At 44.0% G+C, this 14,151-nt stretch overlaps 1 protein-coding gene and 1 long non-coding RNA gene across 4 annotated transcripts in view; both read right to left on the bottom strand.

Annotated features, from left to right (window-relative positions):
- The window catches only part of ASCC2 (activating signal cointegrator 1 complex subunit 2), a 1,015,237-nt gene that overhangs the window by 730,870 nt on the left and 270,216 nt on the right, over window positions 1–14,151 (bottom strand). The gene's annotated exons all lie outside the window — the stretch shown is intronic.
- Window positions 2,564–3,112, bottom strand: LOC138492250 (uncharacterized). Its single transcript, XR_011276173.1, has 3 exons — window positions 2,986–3,112; window positions 2,779–2,875; window positions 2,564–2,626 (listed from the first exon to the last, which is right to left on the bottom strand). It is a non-coding gene; the product is annotated as an uncharacterized lncRNA (long non-coding RNA).

The raw sequence follows: 14,151 nt of genomic DNA on the forward strand, positions 1-14,151 counted from the left end.
GTAATCGGCTCTCCCGGAATTAAGGGGGCCGGTCCCGTACCGGCCCCCTTCATTCCGGGAGCGCCAGGGTTATGAGGCCCCATGTCTTCATGCTGCAGACCTTGCCATCATCATACCTTCCCACTCACTCAGTGCTATCTTCATTACCAAGATGCAGGGCGTCCTGACCTCATTCACATCTTTGAGAAAGGAAAATCGAAGGCAAGTGTGCACTAATCCACAGGTCAGCCTCAATCTGCTTCGTACATCCTCCCACCCTCCATTGAACCCCTCTCTAGCTACATTCTTCCAGACAGCCAATTTCCCTCTCATCTGCTGTTCTTTCCAATCGAAAAAAGCCAGCTTCATCAATGAACATGAAGACTCCATAAGGGCAGCATCCCTCAAACTTCTAATAACATCTATCTGGGAGACTGATATTGCAGCAACACCTAATGGAAATATTAAAAAACAGTACTCTACACTTGCATTAAGTGAACTCACCACACAACACACTCACAAAAAAGGAAACATTAAACGTGGCCCTCACAGGATCTACAGACAAACATTGAATGCTTGACATTGCTCACCTTGGATTTTCCACAGAATTGTGCAATTCCCCTCCTGAATTACCCCAGCTCTGGGACCAACTTAAACCTCAAATGACTGACTACTGCTCCTTCAAAAACATTCCCATGAACCTCCTCAATTAAGATAACAACCACATAGCATACAACTTAAACCACAGAAACATCAACAACCTGCTTGACGGAGTAAACGTGTTAACTGTCAATGCCTATGCATAAAAAAAGAACCAAACCCTCAGCACCATAGAAAGAAAATATGTAACCAAATCCATAACAACTCGCAGACCTTTCCATCTCTACCGCGTACCCACAGAAGCGAGAACAATGCAGCACAAACATCCTACACAACCACCTCCATATCCAGAGCAAGATCCTCATTAGTGCTTTCAAACACTGCCTCACCTCTTTACAAAAATTCACTTTCCTATAATCCTCGCAAAAACCACTTTCATCAATGACTTCTTACAATCGATAAAATTGACCAGATGAGGCAACACATAAGCAGCAGCTGCCATGCTAGCATTCCTCCAAAAACAAATGGAAAGAAGCTGGACTGTTCCCTTTAAATGGGTTCTCAAATATTCTATAGGTCATATGCCTGATTTTTCCAAATGAAGCCCCCAAGTCAAAATGCAATTTTGTCATGACTGGATTATTACAAATGTATATACCTTGGTCGAGCAAAACATGCAATCTGCATATTGAAATGCATTCAAAAGGCAGCAGTCTGTATCCCCTTTAGATTGAAGCCTTCAGACCATGCAACACTAGCATTAGCTTCTTCCCAATGTTTTTTAATGAGAAAAACTAACTATGGTTATTTATTCTCAGCTGAAATCTTTCAGAAACGTTACTCAACACAGTGGCATTGGCACTTTTAGTCCATAATCCCCTTTCCTGCAGAGTCTTGGTATGTCCCTCGGAACAGGGGACAGCACCGGAGCGTGATGCAAAGCAGCAGAAAGTGAATTTTCCAGAATTTTTACTGCATGGGCGAGCATTGTATATGCCGCACATGGAATCTCCTCTGTGCGCCCGGCCCAACCATCTGTCACTTGTTCAAGTTGGACTTGGTAATTTATTAGAGGGGAAAGCAGGAGGGAATATGGAGGAAAGGGGACTAAGAGTAGCAGTGTCACTACAGTGAGTAACCTTTCCATACTCTTACGTCCCGTCTTACTGCCCCTCTACACTTGGGAGATTCTCATGCACACTACTAAGATAGGAAGGAGATTGGAAGTTAATTTGTAAAAAGATTTCTTAAAACAGGTTGCTCAAAAGCCACAGAGCATCTCACGCTGTGTTCGAGGAAGTGAAGCTTACAGGAAAAGCATACGCTTGCCCAAGTTGCACAAAGCTACCAATGTGGCTTTTCCCCTCGACAGGTGAGCATGCAGTCCCTTAACGGGAGATTTCCTCTGCAACCTATGTCTCCAATTTAGTCAAGGATAGGCGCCTCGAAACGAGGTACAAATAAGGGCACACAAATCAATTAAATCGTTGTGTAGATTCTTGGGTACTAAAAACAGAATTAATATTCTTTTTTCACAAAGACTTACACATGATTTTTTCACAAAATATATTTTTTTAAGAAACAATAGTAAAATCATATACAGATTCGACCAAATTTCTCATATAGCCATTGCTGTACGCTGTAATTACTAACATTACTCCGTATACACTGCATCAATAGATTCACTTTGTAAATATAACACAAAACATTTCTCTTAATGTTACAAATGAGTTTCAAGATATAGCCATAGATTGAGTCATAAAAGTCCAGATATCTTGATAGGAATGATTAGGATTTGAAAAGGACTATTAGTCCACCTATCTTCTACTATGCGTTTCAGGCTCTGTGGCCCTTCTTTAGGTATCAATATCTGGAGTAACGTAATTCTAAAAGTATAATAAAGGCAAATACCATTTTAGTATGATCAATTAAGCTACACTTATTTAAAGCTTTGGAAAAGGATTGTGATGTGCTACTGCACTAACCTGTGTAAGGGCCTATCCAATGACGGTTCCCTTCACTCTTCTGATTATTCTCATTCCAACTTCTGTGGATAAAAAGCACTCTATTACTAAAAGGATAGTATTTATGAAATGGCGGTCTCGTGTGGGGCATGTAGCGCTGTGTCCCACTTAGAGTCCACCATTCATTCTAACTATCTCTTATTTCAGCTACATTTAATAATTGAAATCCACTCACCTACTGTCTGTCAGTTACGGTGTGCTCAGTCAGTATTACAAGTTTCCCTGTTGTGTTTATTAGGCCATCCAATTGGAGGAGCGTGCAGTTTGAATTGCTGCAAAAATGTTTACATTAAGTTACTGAAGTCTATCAGTAGGTATTAGCTGATAAACAGTCACATTTCTCAAGTATACCGCTGTATATTCTTTCTGCTTTATGACATACCTCTTCCTGAAGAGTATATTCAGACGTGAGTACTCGGTAACACTAGTCGCGCTCTCCCTCCTTTAATTATTCATATCCTTATTTTTGCATGCTGGTCTGTTAGTGCGAACTCCAACAGAACTGAATTCCTGCCTGTGTAAATTAAAAACTCAGTTAAGTGTTATAACCCGTGTTTTGACATCTAAATTTCAGATATTAGCACTGTTGCGGTATCTTAATTAAAAGAGCCAAAATTACTAGATCTTACCTCTGGCAGGCTATCTCTGCTGTCGTGCAAACTGTTAATTGGTTCTTGGCAACTGTATCCTTGGTCACATTGTTGGGAAAATTTCACAAACACCTTGCCTGCTCACTAGACTGAATGAGTTTGGCGATCGGTTCTGTATCTTTTGAAATAAGAATCGGTAAACTCCTAAATCGTTCCCGAACTTACCAGCATTAGTGCAAAGTATTTTATGTGCCTAAGGTAGGGATTTACTTAACATTATTTTGTACAGTTCAAGTCTGCGCTTGTGGACCCACGGTAGAACGCGTGTCCTCTCAGCATCGTCATGTTGCTAGGCAACCCTGCCGTCTAGCATCTAGGTATAGAGTTGGTAATTGTCCGCCATCTTGAATGCACATTTTTAAATCTAACTCATCTGTTGCCAACGTATTCCTTAAATCCGTACGGAATACAAATTGTTCATATTATTACACTCAGTTACTTGGTAGTTCTATTAGCATGCCATGTGTTTTATTTAGGCTGTAATTTGAACGTAGATATTGTTGGTTACAGTACACACGGTTACCCGTGGCAACAAATGGAGACATTTAGTTACACAACACTTCAAGTGACTTACTGCCGATATTACTTCACCCATTTTCAACTAACCATTCAGTGGACACATGTTCTATATTCATAAAGATACATTCCTAGTTTTTGTGCAATAGATACAAGGAATTCATTTTGCTTCATTGGGTTTACACAGGGAAACAACATCAGTGTAATTTATCTGGCAAATTATACATCTCTCAATTGTTAATCTTACATTGGTTTTGAAAGCAATTCTCTTGCAAAGAAGACTATCTAACCAGTTCTTATCTCTAATTGTAACATATCAGATCCCATTTGATATGGTGTCTCAGTCTCTCTTTATTTCAATTCAAAGGTAGCAGTTAAGGTTCCACTCAGGTTCTTCCCCCGGGGATACATAGAGTCAAGTTTATCGATCCAGTACATTTCTCTTTGTTGGAGGAGCTTTGGCAAATTACCTCCACGTCTCGGAAGGCTAACATGTTTGAGAATTATAAATTGTTTCTGTTCTTTGAAATGTTGTGCTACAGGTGACTTAGGGGATCCCTGGCGGATGTTTGATTTATGCTCGCCCCATCGGGTTTTGGCTTTTCTCCCTGTTAGTCCAACAAAGTATAGTCCACATGGACATTTATAACATAGATAACATTCTTGGTATCACAGCTGGATGAATGTTTCAAAGGAATTTGATGACCTCTGTGAGGGCGATTAAAGTGGTTTCCCCTAATTATGCTGTGACAACAATTGCAGTTGTTGCACAGAATAGTCCCATTATATGCATTTGTTGATGTTCTCCAGTGACTGAAATCTGATTTAATCAGATGGTCTCTAATTGATCTGCTCTTGTTGTAGGCAAACAATAGAGGTGTTGGAAAACATTTTGTCAATGTAGGATCTAAGGAAAACATATCCCAATTTTACTTCACTATTTTCTTTATTTGGCCACTTCGTTGTGAGTAGGTCGGGACGTATACTAGGTCACTGTTGGTGTTTTTTGTATTTAGTTTCAATGCATCTGATCTTGGAATGTTTTTCACCTTGTTGGCTTGCGTTTGTATTTTCTCCTGATCATATCCTCTCGACAGGAATTTTTTTATAAGCTCAATCGCTTTAGTCTCATTCTCACTTTCCTCTGATATAATCCTCCTGTATCTTATTAGTTGACTCATGGGAATGCTTTTGATAGTTTTCTTGGGGTGAAAACTTGATGCTAAGAGCAAGCTGTTTCTGTAGATTTGGTGAAAACAGTTGTTTCGAGTCTATTTTGCTTCAGATAAACTAGTACATCCAGAAATTCCAAAGCTGTTCTGCTCCATTTATAATTTTATTTTATTCTTGGCGCAAGGTGTTAAGGATTTCAATCAGACGACACACACCTTGGTCTTATAGCCTAGGATGTAGAGCACAATTGGAATGCTTTCTCTTTATTTTATGCAAATTCAATTTGTGATGGCACACAACCCGTATCACACCCCCTTTTTCAAATACCCCGGGTCACAATGGACCATGAACCAAGCCGGTTGGTGAAAATGCAACCTTTATTTATTTTAAAGTTCAACGGAAATCATACACATTTTAACATTGGGCAGCAATCACCAATACGGTGATAATTGCAATGGAAACTGAAGCAATACACTGGGTTAACCTTCTACAAGAACAGATACAAAGCACAAATGAATAGGAGCACTTTTTCTCTTTGGGTAGATAGCCCCTGAGTTACGATTTCCCCCTGCAATGCTCTCCCAAACCCCTATGAATCGAATTTGGAATGGACAGAAAGAATCAGCAGGGAGTCAGGGATGTTGTGCAGCAAACATAATCAAAAACTCCTTTGCAATGGCATAAAATGACACTCGGAAATTGATAAATAAATAATTCTAACGCTCATCTGGTATCCACGGGGACGTCACTCCGCCTGTCCCGACCTCTTACGACCTCTTACGACCTCGAACCCTTCCCTGGAGGCTATTCGACTGGAGACTGGGCCTGAAACACAGGATTGGTAGACTTTAACTCCCTATTGTCTCTGAGTGCTTGAACCCCTTCTTTCCCGGGGTCAAAACCTTCCCTTTGATCCACAGCTCACCTTGTTTTCTTGGATAGTGTGCTCACCATCCTGCTGACAGCGCAGGGGTGCGATGATTGATGCGGGCTCGTTGCTGCCTACATACTTCACTGGCAAGAGTCCGACAGGTAAGTATAATGAGTCTTTTAAACAGTTCTCTAACTTCGTTCCTTTCCTTCCTTAGATGATGGGCGGCGTCCGGGGATGGCGGCGTGCTGCTGAGATGAGTAGCGCTGAAGGTGTGTGAGAGCGCGATGCACCCCTTTCGTATTTGCATTGAACTGAGTTATTTTTCTGTGTCTTTTAGGTGCCGCAACGCTTTCAGCTTGGATGCCGGTTATGAAGAACAAATGCGGTGGGTAAGCATGGTATGCGGCGTCTCTAGATGTTTCCACGCTAACCTGGAGTGTCTTTTCCCTCTTGCAGATGGATGAGAAGTTCCGGAGACAGAGCTTCCCCAGAGCGGTTGGTATTCAAGTAAGCGCTTGAAGCTCATACAGTATTTAAAAATAAGCGAAGATTTGCAGAATGCTTACTAATGCCTTTTTTTCTGTTCTTTTCCCTTTTCCTTAGGAAGCGGCGTGCCGGGATGGGAATGACACTGCCGAAGATGCCTGCAGAACAGAAGGAGCGATGAATGATGGGCAGAAGCGCCGCAAGGTAAGGCTGTTCCAAACGGTGTTCTTGCAGGAGCTGAGCGCAGAACAAAGAGGCAGGCCTACTGGAGACCGATCCGAACACGGTGAGTGTCACGCTGTAGGTGCAGAAAACGCAAAGCATGTTTCTCAGCCTGGGTGTGGCTTAAATAGTCTCTGGATATCCCAGGTGTCTCTGGGCTGAACCACGCCCAAAAGACTAGACCACACATGCAGTTCTGGGAACCAAAATATGTGGAGGCATCCATCTTGTCCCCATCAATGCACTACCAGTCCAATTCCCAATATTATCCTATGGGTGTGAGTGAGTCTGGTGCCACAAGCGCCAAGTCTGACTCCAAGTGGGTCTTTGGAGGGATGGAGAGGCCCTTGAGGGCCATGTAGGTGATCGTGGCCTGGCTCCAGCCTGACATCTTGGAGGGCTGGGGACATAAGGGGCAGGAAACATGACAATAATTCATGTGCGGTTAAATCTATGAGGCAAATATGATTTCTCACAATAGCAGGAATATATAAACACTGGCAATCACAAGGCAAGTTCTCAACAAAAGGCATACAGTTCAAAAACAAGTTGAACGTAAGAAAACGATGCAGCCGAAATCACACGTTGGAAGGTTTTATGTTTTTCTCAATTGCCGTTTTAAATGGCACAAACGGTTTCTATGAAAAACGGGTGAAATACTCGGATTTGGAATGCGGTTTTTGGGCTGGGGGTAGATGCACATCACAAGGACAATATAGGAATAAACAAGGGTTGTAGCTAAGGATTTGGAAGAGATTTCCAAGATAAAAAGAGGTTTGGTTTTGGTAGAATGAAACTGTGAAAGAGAGAAAATCGGCTGGGAAAGAAAGACAAGTTTTACTTAAGCTAAATTATCAAGGCTACATAGGGCTGCCCATGAAACAGGTTAAGTCGGCCGCATCAACCTGCTCCAAGCTGCGTTTCTCTTTGCGGGGAAATTAATTAAATTACTAAAAATATTGCTAAGGAGTTAAAAAAAATGGGGTGAATGAAAGAATGGTGCTAACACTAGGAATCACAGACAAGATGCACAGAGAATTCTGACATTAGGACAAATTACCAAGGCATGGATAGAATTGCTTATAGCATGGAATAAAGACAAAAGGGTCAAGATGAGGTAGGCTATGTGTTCTATAGGATGGTAAATACTCGCAGTCCACGCTTGAATTTCGGATTTTGGAACAGTCAACGGGTTCTGGTCACTGCACAGCAAAGGTCACCAGGTAGCAAACAGCTGGGCAATTCTGGTCACTGGATAACAAGTACCACTGGATGGCAGAGGTACAGCGGGCATGCAGCTAGCGGGCAACAATCCGATCTGGTCTCAGAATGCCCCCCCAAAAAGGGTACCACAGTTTTCCCCCTGGTTGATGGGATTTTAGTAGATTTTCTGAATCTAGGCCTTGCTTGGATAGGGTCAGCTTTGCTTTGGCCTTCCAGTGGAATCTGGAATCTGGCAAGATGGATGTAGAAGAACAGGAACGCAGGTGCTGGAAATTCAGGAGAGAGCGTGTCTAGAGTTCTGTCAGCTGCCCTTTATATAAAGCGTGGTGACATCATAGAATTATATGGTAGGGCAGGCTTAGGCTGAGTACGCCCCTAAACAACTGGATTGGTCAGGGGTGATTGTTACCGCCTTCCTGTCAATTGATTGGACTTTTAGAAACCGGACATCAGCGTTATGATGTGGGTTTATTATGCATAGGATCATCCCACAGTTGCTTTTCCTAAAATCATTCTTCACATAAATCACACATTTACGCAATGTTGTCATCTTTACAAATTACCTAGGCAGATTACATATTTCACGCTGAGCATGGCAGTCCAGCTCTACAGTTTATCAGACTTTGTTTTGCCCTTCTACCTGTTTTTTGCACTTTTTAGTGTGAAATATATTACTTAAAATTCTATAACTTTAGGTGTGTGTACATATTATCATAGGGCATATCTGTTAATTTGCCCCTGGGTCTGTTTTTCGAGGGCGCACTGTGCAGTCCCCCCTCGTTGAGTTTCTGGATGGTGGCAGTGGTTACCACGTGAAATATTCCACCGGAATATTTCCTATGGGATTTTCCCATTCATTTTAAACGCACCACTTTTTTTGGTGTAATGTTAAAGATACCGCCAGGTTATTTATTTAATATTTATTCCCCGGTTGGGTCTTTTTGCCAGGACTCGGTTTTAAAATGACGTTTCTGTAACTCCAACCCAAGTCGAGCCCTTTGTTCCACTTTTTGGCGGGCTTCTGCACTGAAGCCTCCAAAAGTGGTGCCCCTCTGTTTGGGTCTACAGGATGTGTGGGAGGGGGGTTTAGGCACCCTGGACTAAGTTGCCTCTGCAACTCAAGTCGCACTCTTGTGTGATTGGCCCAGTGGTGAGCCGCCCGGCTCACCACTTAGCATGTTTGAGTGACAGCTAGGACTGATGAATGGGGGTTTTCTGCATAAAAGCAGGGCTTTGGGGACTGGAACTTCAGAAGTCGCAACAGGACCAAAGAATCCGAAGAGGGAGAAGCTGAGCCGACCTGCAACGACGACACCAGCGGTGGAGCCCTGCTGAACCGTCTCACCACTTCCCAACGACAGAGAAGATCTTCATCCCGGAGAGTCTTCTTCCTCTGAACTGGTGGGCATAACCAGTTCGCCCTCTTTTCGCCTTCCTGGATCGTCTCGTGGTCGAATCGCCCGTGCCAAGCACCCCGGCGGCCGGATAGCAACGCTTCACCACTACCGTGAATAAAAGGGTAGTACCTTTTAACCGGGAAACTCCACGGCTGGTTTCTTCCCTGGCAGTGCAACGACTGCCAGCTTTCCTCCACGTTGAGATCTTCTCTTCCCCTGGACGAAGCACCGGCTTGCATCCGCTGCCAGGAACAACTGCCCCCGCTGGAGCTTTCTCACCATTTCAGGTACTGTGTCCCGCCTGGTCTCCTTTACAACAGACTGTTCAAGGTGTCCCGTAAATCCTTGACTTTCTATCCTGGGGTGACTTGGGACCTGCTAACTAACTTTTTCCGAACTGATCCAACCCTTTTTGAACTATCTGCAACGACTCTTTAAAGTACTATTCAACTGTGATCTTTGACACATTCCGCCTTGCTCTCTCCAAGAGTGGGCCTGGCCTATGACTTTCTTGCTCCTCAGTAGACTCTGCCTTTTCTGGCTTGCTCTGGTTCTCTTAAAGTGTTGGTATTGTGTATTTTCCTAATTCTGCCTTTTTCCCTCCATTTTTAACTAACTTATTGGAATGCCATCTTAGGTTGAGCGTTCACCTCTGTCTGCAAATAAGTGGTGTTTTAACTTGCTTGCCATATTAGTGTTAGTGTATCTTCACAAGTGTGTTTTAAATAAATAATTATATACTTTGATACCAAAGCTCTGGTCAGTGTTTGCTCGTGCTACTGTATCTGTACTTATTTTGTATACTGTATATACTGTCTAACTCTTCTTGAGAGAAGTCTGGCTGCTCAGCCACAGCTACCAGGTAAATCTGGGTGTTGCAGACTGCTACCAATTGGATTTACTGCCAACGCCTGTAGTCCTAAGTCTTTTGCAGTGGGAACTGCACAGGTTTCTGCCTAACAATTAGCGAGCAAACATACGTTTTAAATGGAAAACGGAAATGTTTTTGTACTAATTATTTCTTTGCACCTAGTTTTTCATACAAATTAAAAGATACATGTTTACGTCTTCCAATCAGGCAGTTCCAATAGTAGTTTCTTCCTGTGGTACTACATGCACTACTGGTCCAAACATTTATTTATTTATTAACATTTTTAAAGCGCGCATCAGGCCGTGGGCATTATGGCGCTGTTACAGACAACGATCTTCATAGTAAAAAAAAAAAAGAAATCACACGAGTTACAAAAAGAGGCAAAATACATACTTAGTTACAGGCAGAATGACGGAAGGAAGTGGAGAATGGCAGTGTTAGTTGAAGAGTGTTGTTTTTAGCATTTTCTGGAAAGGCTGGGAGGGAAGTCTCGGCTCTGAGTGTGTTGGGTAGCGCGTTCCAAAGTTTGGGTGCTATATGTGGGAAGCCAATCCCCCCCTGCTTTGGCTCTTTTGATGAATGGGATGCGCAGTTGGTTGGCATAGCAGGTTCTTTTGGAGCATGAAGAGGTGTCTCTGATTATGGTCTCTGACAGGTATGGCGGGGCAGAGAGGCTTAAGCATTTATGCGTAAGGGTGAGATTCTTGATAGTGATCCTTTCTTTTAGGAGGAGCCAATGCGCAGCTCGCCTGGCCTGAGTGATGTGGTCCCTTTTTGGGATCTTGAGTGCTGCTCTGAGAGCATTGTTTTGGACTATTTGAAGTCTATTTAAGTTCTGGTTGGATAGGAACGGTTTAACTGCGTTTATAAGCTTGGTGGTGTTGGCAGATGAAGAGGCAATGGCACTGACCTGTCGTGTCATGGACAGTGTGGAGTCTAGGAAGACCCCTAGAGTCTTGACTGATGGTGAGACTGGGATGGTGGAGTTATCGATAGTAAAGTGACCATATTGCTGGCTAAGTGTAGCTAATGTTTCTTTGGGGCCCATAATGATGATCTCGGTTTTATAGCCGTTAAGACACATCCCATTAGCTGCCATCCAGGCTTGGATGGTGGTGTAAATCTGGAGGTGGGCTGCAGCGTCCTGATCATATATGCCTGAGAGTGATAGGAGTACCTGCGTATCATCGGCATAGCTGGTATAAGCTATGCCGAGGGAGTCTAGTTTGTCAAGGAGCGGTTTTGTAAACAGGTTGTATAGAGTGGGAGCTGTGCAGGAGCCTTGAGGAACTCGGCAGTGGATGGTGGATGGGGCTGCATTTGCCTGGTCTGAGTAGACCTTCATGGCTCTTCCTTCAAGGAAGGATGTGATCCAAGAAGAGGCCTTGTTGGAAAAGTGAGCTGCATGAGTGAGATGGGAGGTGAGAGTCTTGTGATCGAATAAGGATGCAACATATCCATCGAGCTGTGTGGGTGAAAGCAGGGGCACAAGGTTTGACGTGCCTGTTCCCTATTATATTATTGGGAGCAGTTTTACTTGGTATTTTTATTTTTGGGGAGTATTTGTCTATTTTTAGGTAGTGAAAGTGCCCGATACACCACTCCTTATCTGTAGGGCTGAGTATACATGGATTTCAATGGAGGGGGAGGTTTCAGACATAGCATGCCATCATCAAGAAATAATGTTTCAGGTGAATAAACAGTGCCTAAGCACACAGGTCTTGGGCAAAGGCTGCGTTCTCACGCTTGGGAAGGCCTAATCAGGATGCAAGGCAAACAGTGATACATTTCTACTCTTGCTGTGCAAGGAACTTCTACAGTTCACAAACGGCTAAGGGCATGCAACCCTGCTTACTATGACCACTTCCGTCTGCTAAAGCCACCTTGCCTAATAAAGGGGCCTTCTAAAACACACTTCTATATGCCAAAAGGGAAACATGTCAAGAGGTGAGGAATGTGGAAGCAAGCACCTCTAGGTACTCGGCGGTAAAGCCTTCGAAGTTAGGACATGCGCATTAGAATATGGGTCTTGCACAACAATGGCAATAAGGCACTTAAATATAATCGTTAGCATTGGCTGAGCATTATTATAGCGAAGCACAGAGTTCATGGGGGGGGTCATTAAAAAGTTAAAAAACACAGTTTTCCGCCACAATTCCCTCCTACGAGTGTCACCCCATTCTCATTCATTACATCTTTGGAGGAACAAACATCACATTCTGATCACAACACTTTACTTCTTCGTTAATATGACAGTAAAACACCTGAGCAGTCCGGAGAACCTAAGAATATTGGGCACATGCGCAAAAATGGAGACATTTGCAACTAAACAGGGAATGCTCAGGATTAGAACCAGGATAAGTGGGATTTGGCCGATGGATGAGCCTAGAAGTCCATAAAATACCCACTACCCAGGAACTGAAGGACCACATGGCCTCAAGGCTGGTGTGGAGGTGGCATACTGTACTACAGATGTGGGTGACATTGTCTGAGATGTTGCTAGCGTAACTGGGTATGAAAGTGCAGCACAATTGCCCCCACCCCTTTTTATGAGGCTAAGAGGGTATCCAGAGCCATATAATTCTGGAGAACCATAGAACGGATGGCAATTTGCTCACGGAACAGTCTTATCAGCGAGGATGCAGTGGCATTTGCAATATCCTCAATCAGTCGCGACAATCGGGTCAGGTGGTCCCTGTTCAACTTGAAACCAAGGGCTGGTATGAGGTAACCCATTTCAGCAATAAAACCTTCCCAAGCTGTGCTTCTTTTTGGGCAGGGCTGTCTTGGGAAGATGCGGGTATGCCAAACGGCAATTAAGACATATCCCATATAACAGCTCCATCCCCAATTAATGGGCAACCAGGGATAAGCTTTGTCCCACAGAGGAAATAGATACCGGAATAAGAGGCGTAACCCGGATTGGGTAAAGGAAAAATCATATCAGGACAACTGCAACAGCCTCTTCCTCAATCTGCCTCTTTCCGCCCTGCAGCCTCTTCAACTAATCCAGAATAGGACTGCAAGATTTATCCTTGGCCTCAAGCACGGAGACCGTATCTCTACAGCCCTAAAATCTCTCCACTGGCTCCCGGTAACTGCAAGGATCCAATTTAAGCCCCTCTGCATCATCCACAAGGCTTTCTGTGGCCTGGGGCTGAGCTATATCTAACTCTCCCTCCCTAAATCCTCCCAGCGAGAGTCCTTCGGCCCTCCAGTGCGAACTCTCTGTAGGTCAAACGTTTCGACAAGCAAAGAGTGGGGGGTAGGGGGTTTGGGTAGATTTCTATCCTCGGCAGGAGTCTCCCTCTGGAATGGCTCTCCCTGCCCATCTCAGACGTGAGTCTGATCTCCTTAAGTTCCGGAAGCTCCTCAAGACTTTCCTCTTCTCCTCCTCCTCCTTCCCTCTCCCCTGCTAAAGCCAACCCTGCTGCTACGACCGGCTGCCTGGTCCCTTCTGAGTCTTACAGCGGCCAGGTCCTCCTCCCACCAGTCTTGCGCAGTACCCATTACCGGCACTTCCCCGACTGGACCACGGAGTCTGGTACATCCTTGTTCCTCGCACTTTTACCCTTACCCCTGTCTCCCTGCGCACTTGCACTCCATGGTGTCCCCTAGCACTTACCCTGCCACCGCCCTGGGGCCTGCCCCAAACCCCCTACACTTTGTTTAATGCACTTGCACGATCCAAATGTCACAAGGCCTAGTAGGACTGTATCTTGTTTATCCTCCCCTGTTCCCCTTTCTTGTTTATCCTCCCCTGTTCCCCTCCCCTTTTGTCTTGTGGCGCCTGGAAACACTTTCTGCTGAATAGGCGCCATACAAATGTCCAATAAATTAAAATAAATAAAATATGAAATTGATGACACTGGAGTTGGTTGAGAGGTAATGTCAACACTTGTGGTCTCCCATGAATAGTGTGCCCCTGTTGACGCAACACACAATGCCAGCAGCCTGAGAAGAAAGGTGAAGCACTGCTGGCTTCCTGCGTACCTGGCTAGGGGTGGGGAAATTTGGAGAACCAATAAACTCCCATCTGGTAATGTCAATCCGATGTGAGCAAAGATGAAACTATATCAATACACCTGGATATGCAATAGGGAAAAATGTTTGTTGTATAAGGATTTTTCCACCT

Source organism: Ambystoma mexicanum, chromosome 10 (genome assembly GCF_040938575.1).
Source record: "Ambystoma mexicanum isolate Mex_15411 chromosome 10, UKY_AmexF1_1, whole genome shotgun sequence".
Lineage (NCBI taxonomy): Eukaryota > Metazoa > Chordata > Amphibia > Caudata > Ambystomatidae > Ambystoma > Ambystoma mexicanum.